Consider the following 6,757-nt stretch of genomic DNA (forward strand, 5'->3'; position numbering starts at 1 on the left):
TATATATATATATATATCACATTCAGTCAAAAATGCATTTAAGTGGAATCAGCACCAGCCTCCTCATAGTCGTTATCTAGGGCACCCTTTTCCTCTTGTGCCTCTAAGAACTCTCCTTCCTCTATCTGCTCACCCACGTACCAGTGCACGAAAGCCCTCTTTGCATACAGACTACCCTCTGCACCTTAGCTAGATCTCCTCCAGGCACAACGGTGGGGGGCTGGTAGTTGACGCTGACCTGAAATCCTATCAGACACCAGTCTACAAACTGGATGGAACGCTGTGTCTTGATGTTGGCTATGGTAGTGCTAGCAAGTGATGTGAGTCATAAGGATGGAGTTATTGGGCTCCACCACAGCTGTGCTGACTTGCAGGGCAGGATACTCCGTGAAGTCCAACTTTGACTTTTTACCATAAATCGACAGAGTCGCTCCATCAGCAGAAACGTGAAACCTGGGGCCCGTTTCAGAAAGGAGGTTAAGTGAAAACTCTTGAGTATGTTAACCCTGAAATGAGGGAAACTCTGGGTTTTCCGTTTCAGAATTGAAGGTTTGTCAAACCCCAAAAAAAGCAGGGTAAGTCAAGTCCATTTCTGAAAGAGAGGTAACTTCTACTCCGAGTCAGTTACCGTGGTAACTTACTCTATGAACCTAACCTGGTCGGAAGCAGGTTTTCTTCGGTAAACCCAGAGTTTCTTACGGTCTCCTCCCCCTTTTTAAAGTGTAAGCGATGTTTATATACCTCATTAATTCATTCACACTGCAAAAGTGATTTTCTTACGGAGTATTTCTGTCTTATTTCAAGTACAAATATCTAAAAATTCTTAAATCACGATGCATTTTCTTTATAAGAAAAATGATATACCCTAAGATGTTTATTCTTGTTTCCTGGGGGGGGGGAAACAAGTGCATTTAAGTGCATTTTACTTAAAATAAGTAAAATTATCCGCCTTGGGGTAGGTAAGATAAATCATCTTAATGCAAAAGTAAACAAGATTATTTTTTGTTTCCCCCACCTCCCCCCATCAAATACCAGACACCGTCAAAGTGACAAAAATGGCATGTCCTTTTGTACTGTAGATGAGGAGGCTGTATTAATTCGTAGGGAGTTACATTTTTTGTGCCATATCCACATGCATATTTATTTGGTAGTTTTCTATATTTGGGATGCAGAGCACATTAGTAAGGCCACTGTATGCAGAGCGGTAACGAAGGTGTGCCTCGCTGACATTCACTTGATAACATCTTGCGGTGACCTCGGGAAGTAACCCAATAATTAGAATTTCCTTTAGAATTTCCAGTGTGGTTGGATGCATTGATGACACGCATATTCCCATTATCGCACCTTCTGAAAATGAAACAGATATGGAATGGAAGGATGCCATATGGAAGTGTAGTCCGAGATATATGCTGTAACCACCACTACAGCTGTTACATAAACAAATTATGCACAATTTATTTGGTCATCTTTATTTCCTACAAATACAAAAGCAAGAGTTATTCTTTTTTTACTGTTGGATTTTAGTATTTTTCCAAAACTTGGTATTATGGCCATCTCCTCTTCATCTGTTCTTCATTATTTTGTGAGCCTTCTTGCTGTTGACTGAGTAGAAGTCAAATGTTCATTTCATTACTCTAATTAAGAAATGTAACAGGTTGGATTAGAGAATCTTTAATTATGTGAAAAGATTAGACTAAAAAAAGCTGCTGCACATTGAAATAGACACTGAATGAAATGTATTTAATATATCAAATGTTCGTAAAGTCATGTAGCCTACACCCATGAACATTTTATGCTTAAAGCTTTACCTGATTTAATTGTTTTTATACTACATTTTTAGCTGCCGTCGCGTTCTTCTTTTTTCTTTCTTTTTTTTGCCCATGGGATACCATGAAAATTAATATTAGTTCAATAACCTACCGTTCTGCCAGTTTTCACCTCTGTTATTATAACAGTGATTAAGAATTAAACTTATGCGTTGACTCAAAGAATGCAGACGTCTTTTTGTCGGAGCTGTTGCCATGGTGAATCATAATCTCGGAGCTCTATTGATCATGACGTCTCATAGTCGTGGTGCACGTGCTAAACTCAGAGTCAACCTACTCAGAGTTGACTGAACGAACACAATTCAGCTGTTCTGAAACCGAAAACTCCGAGTTTCCCATCTCAGGGTAAGTCAACTCAGAGTTCAAGTTTTAACTCAGAGTTGGTTGAACATCCTTATTTAAACGGGCCCCAGGGCCTGTTCCACCACCAAAATTGGAATCAGAGGAGACTTAAAATATGGCTAGAAATCCTGAAAAAGACTTTAAGGGTCATTGAACTGTTTTTGTGCATCCAGTCGAGCACAGATTCTACAATCTCTTAAGTGACCACGAGCATAAATAATGGCGGTGTCCTCCTTGCTACTGACAAGCTGCTTGGGTGTTACAGTTGTCAATAGTGTCAGTAATGAATTTCATCTGCATTTTAAACAGAAGAAATAAGAATAGAAAGATACTGTACACTGTAAGATAAGACAGAGAAGAGTCTTGAAAATGAATAAAATAAAAAGCCTGAATGGAGTTCAGTCTTGCCAACAACTGTTGGCTACAGATCTATGAAGAATGCACAAGAATCATGCTTCCCAGCACCAGATTCAATTAAGAAAGTTCTAAAAGAAGAATCACTGAACTGCTGTCACCAGCAATGGTTCCATCCAGCTGGAAGCCATGCTACAAACAATACAGCTCCCAGCAGTAACCCATCTGGAAACCTGCATGACCAATATGTATGGAGATGCACTCCCTCTAGTTTGACCAATGCAAATCACAAGCACACATGTTAACAGCAGTGAAGTGGTAAAATGGTAGCACTAGTAATCCAGTCAAAATGACCATACATAATCTCACCTTTGTACTCAAGCATTACAGCAATCAGGAATGAACCCATAGCCTTTAAATCTTGAAAATATAAGTCTAATTTCACCCCAAACTTCACGGTCAAAGTTATTAAATATTATTCTAAAAGAAAACAACTCACCTCCACAGCTAGACCAAACTAGCCACCTGATGTTGATTTATATTGATCTCAAATCAGAGGGGTATCAGTTCTACCCGAGATAACTATAATGAAGATAATTAGCCTTGTAGATTACAGCTCATTGATATCTTATTTATCAACAATAACATGAACAGTTTTCAATATCAAAATATAGTCATTGTATTTGTACAAGGGAAAGTATTTTTTTCTACTTCTGTAGTGTGTGATTTCTGCTTTTCCCTATCCTAACTCTAAGGGTAGGATAGTCATTTAAGTCTTACTGATAGTATTGGAGGTCTCTTGCAAGAAATGGTAATTCTTTTATCTTATTTGAAATAACCTTTCAGCGGTCGTGGCAGCCCTTGTGTGAAGCCTCCTTGTGTGAAGAGGCTGCAGAGAGGAATTGGCGCAAATCAAAAAACTCTACCGACCTTAATGTGTATCAGTCACTCCTCTCTTCCTTCTCTGCAAATGTATTCACTGCTAAAACGACATACTACCACAACAAAATTAACAACTGCTCTGACCCTCTTACACTTTTCAAAACTTTCTCCTCTCTTCTCTGTCCTCCTCCCCCAAGACTTTGCAACTTTCTTCACAAATAAAACAAGAACCATCAGTGACCAATTTCCCACACCACAAACTGATGATAACTTCATAACGACAAATACACACTTCTATGTTTCTTGCACAGAACAACCTCTTGCACAGCAACCAATCTGGCTTCAAAAGCGGCCACTCAACTGAGACTGCCTTGCTCTCGGTTACTGAAGCCTTGAGACTGGCAAGAGCAGCTTCCAAATCCTCAGTACTCATCTTGCTGGATCTGTCTGCTGCTCTTGACACAGTTAACCAACAGATCCTCCTGTCCAGCCTCAGAAAGATGGGCATCTCAGAAACCGCACTCCTGTGATTCAAGTCTTACCTCTCAGGGTGTCTTGGAGGGGTGAGGTTTCTAACTCACAACTTCCTGCTACTAAGGTTCCTCAAGGCTCAGTGCTTGGACCACTTCTCTTCTCCATCTACATGTCGTCATTAGGATCTGTCATTCAGAAGCATGGCTTTTCTTATCACTGCTATGCTGATGACACTCAAATCTACTTCTCATTCCAACCAGATGATCCGACGGTAGCTGAGGAAGATTAGACCCTTCCTGTCAGAGCAAGCCACACAACTTCTTGTCCAAGCTCTTGTTCTCTCCAGACTGGACTATTGTAATGCTCTCTTGGCGGGCCTTCCGGCATGTACTATCAAGCCTCTGCAACTGATCCAGAATGCAGCAGCGAGAGTGGTCTTCAATGAGCCAAAAAAAGCTCACGTTACTCCTCTCCTCATCAGGTTACACTGGCTACCAGTAGCCGCTCGCATCAAATTCAAGGTACTGATGCTTGCCTACAAGACCACCACTGGCGCTCCACCAATATACCTAAACTCTCTAGTTCAAACTTATGCGCCCTCCAGAAGCTTGCGTTCTGCAAGTGAATGGCGTCTTGTGGTGCCATCCCAAAGAGGCACAAAATCTCAATTCGAACAGCTGAGTCTTTAGCCATTTTCAAAAAACATCTAAAGACACATCTTTTTCGCCAGCACCTGACCAACTAATACTAGCACTTACCTATTCTGTTCTATTCCATTATATTATTTAATAATACAAAAAAAAAAAGAATAATAAACTAACTATGTGTACTGTGCTAGACTAACTGAGACATGTTAGACATGTTGTCATGGCACTTGTATACTGTTGTTCTCTCGTTGGTCTGATTTCTTCTATTGTTCTCAGACCCGAGAAAGCAGGGTAAGTCAAGCCAGTTTCTGAAAGAGAGGTAACTTATACTCAGTGGTAACTGACACTGTGAACCTAACTTGGGGTGCGTTTCCCAAAAGCATGGTTAGCCTACTATGGTCACATGTTCTGTCGTTACCAACATAGTTCAACGATTTGTTGTTTCCCAAAACCATAGTTCAAACGAACATTCGCAAACAGCATCACAAACTTACGTGGTAGGAACTACAGCTCTCCACCTGTGGTTAGAAACATAGTTTCTTGTTAGTAAGACATATGGACTTAAATAAATTATGCTTTTTCTCAGCAGTTTTGATGATAATTAAATTTTAAACGATAATACTAACAGTCAGGACATTTTTATCGTGATTTATAGTGAAACCGGTAATCCCCTACTCCCACCCCTACTCAGATATCATCCAAAGAGGACTTTCATTGAATGCCAGTGGAGTAGTCGGTGTTGTACATATTCACAAAAAAAGTGTAAAAAAAATAAAATAATAATAATATACACTTAATTCAGTGCAAACTTTGACATACCCATGACAAAAGAAATAACAGGTTGCTACAGACAGCAAAATCCTCAGAAAACTTTCAGCAGTTTGCTCACCCCTCTCCTCCTAAGGTTCAGTTTGGACTGGCTTATATCACCTAGAACAGGCTCTCTGATCTCTGAGTCATAACCATATGACACTTAACTGCCAAAAAAAAGAAAAGAAAAAAAGACTAAATAACACAAATGTAATTCTCCAAAAATAAAATGTAAACAGCACCAGGAAACATCTCTTCATGCCTGCATCACTAAGGGTTAAATTCCCTCTCCTATTAATAATAATAAAAAATGGTTTAACCCAACACAAGAAAAGGGGAAGTTGTTGTCCTGCCCCTCCTTTGAGGAGTTACCAGACCAGGATATAGGGTGTTTCTCAAATGGAAGGCTGCATCCTATGAAGGCTGCATATCTCGGCTGCCACGTCATCAAACATCAAACATCAAACATCAAACATCGCTGAAGGCCATCTTAATTGGAAGGATCCTTGGAAGGCAGCCTTTGTTTCGCATCCTTCATTCAGCTGAATTTGAAGGATGCATGGGATGTATCCTCCACGACCTTCAATCACCCACAATCCTTTGTACTGACGAGTCCGTACTGAGCTTGTCTGAATTTATTATGCAATGTAAGACAAAAATAATGTTTTCGGACATGAAAGGATATGTTATCTTTTGTTTTGGTGTAAATTACTTACTAAATGCTAAGCTGCCAATAATTTGAGCCACGGGGAGATTAGACAACTGTGATTCATTGTATTGCATTAATAGAAAGCAAAATAATATAAAGATTTGTAATACAAAGTATTTTTCCAAAATTAAGTTTTATTAGTGTTTTTGTGCCGTGACGGTGATACATACGAACATATGTGTGCATGGGATGTCACCTCTGCGACCTTCAATCACCCACAATCCTTTGTACTGACGAGTCCGTACTGAGCTTGTCTGAATTTATTATGCAATGTAAGACAAAAATAATGTTTTCGGACATGAAAGGATATGTTATCTTTTGTTTTGGTGTAAATTACTTACTAAATGCTAAGCTGCCAATAATTTGAGCCACGGGGAGATTAGACAACTGTGATTCATTGTATTGCATTAATAGAAAGCAAAATAATATAAAGATTTGTAATACAAAGTATTTTTCCAAAATTAAGTTTTATTAGTGTTTTTGTGCCGTGACGGTGATACATACGAACATATGTGACGTAGCCTCGCGCACTTACTAGAGTGTCTCATTCTAGCGTTTAATGTCGAGGACGACTCTAGCCTACAAGACTCTGAAGGACTGAACTAGGAAAGGCGCAGCCTCGGTAGGATGCAGCCTTCCGTTTGAGAAACACCCATGTTGAGTACACACAGCATGCAGGGTAACCATTTACAATGTGGAGATTAATACAGATT

The sequence above is a fragment of the Sinocyclocheilus anshuiensis genome, unplaced genomic scaffold (genome assembly GCF_001515605.1).
Source record: "Sinocyclocheilus anshuiensis isolate Anshui unplaced genomic scaffold, SAMN03320099.WGS_v1.1 scaffold1305, whole genome shotgun sequence".
Taxonomy (NCBI): domain Eukaryota; kingdom Metazoa; phylum Chordata; class Actinopteri; order Cypriniformes; family Cyprinidae; genus Sinocyclocheilus; species Sinocyclocheilus anshuiensis.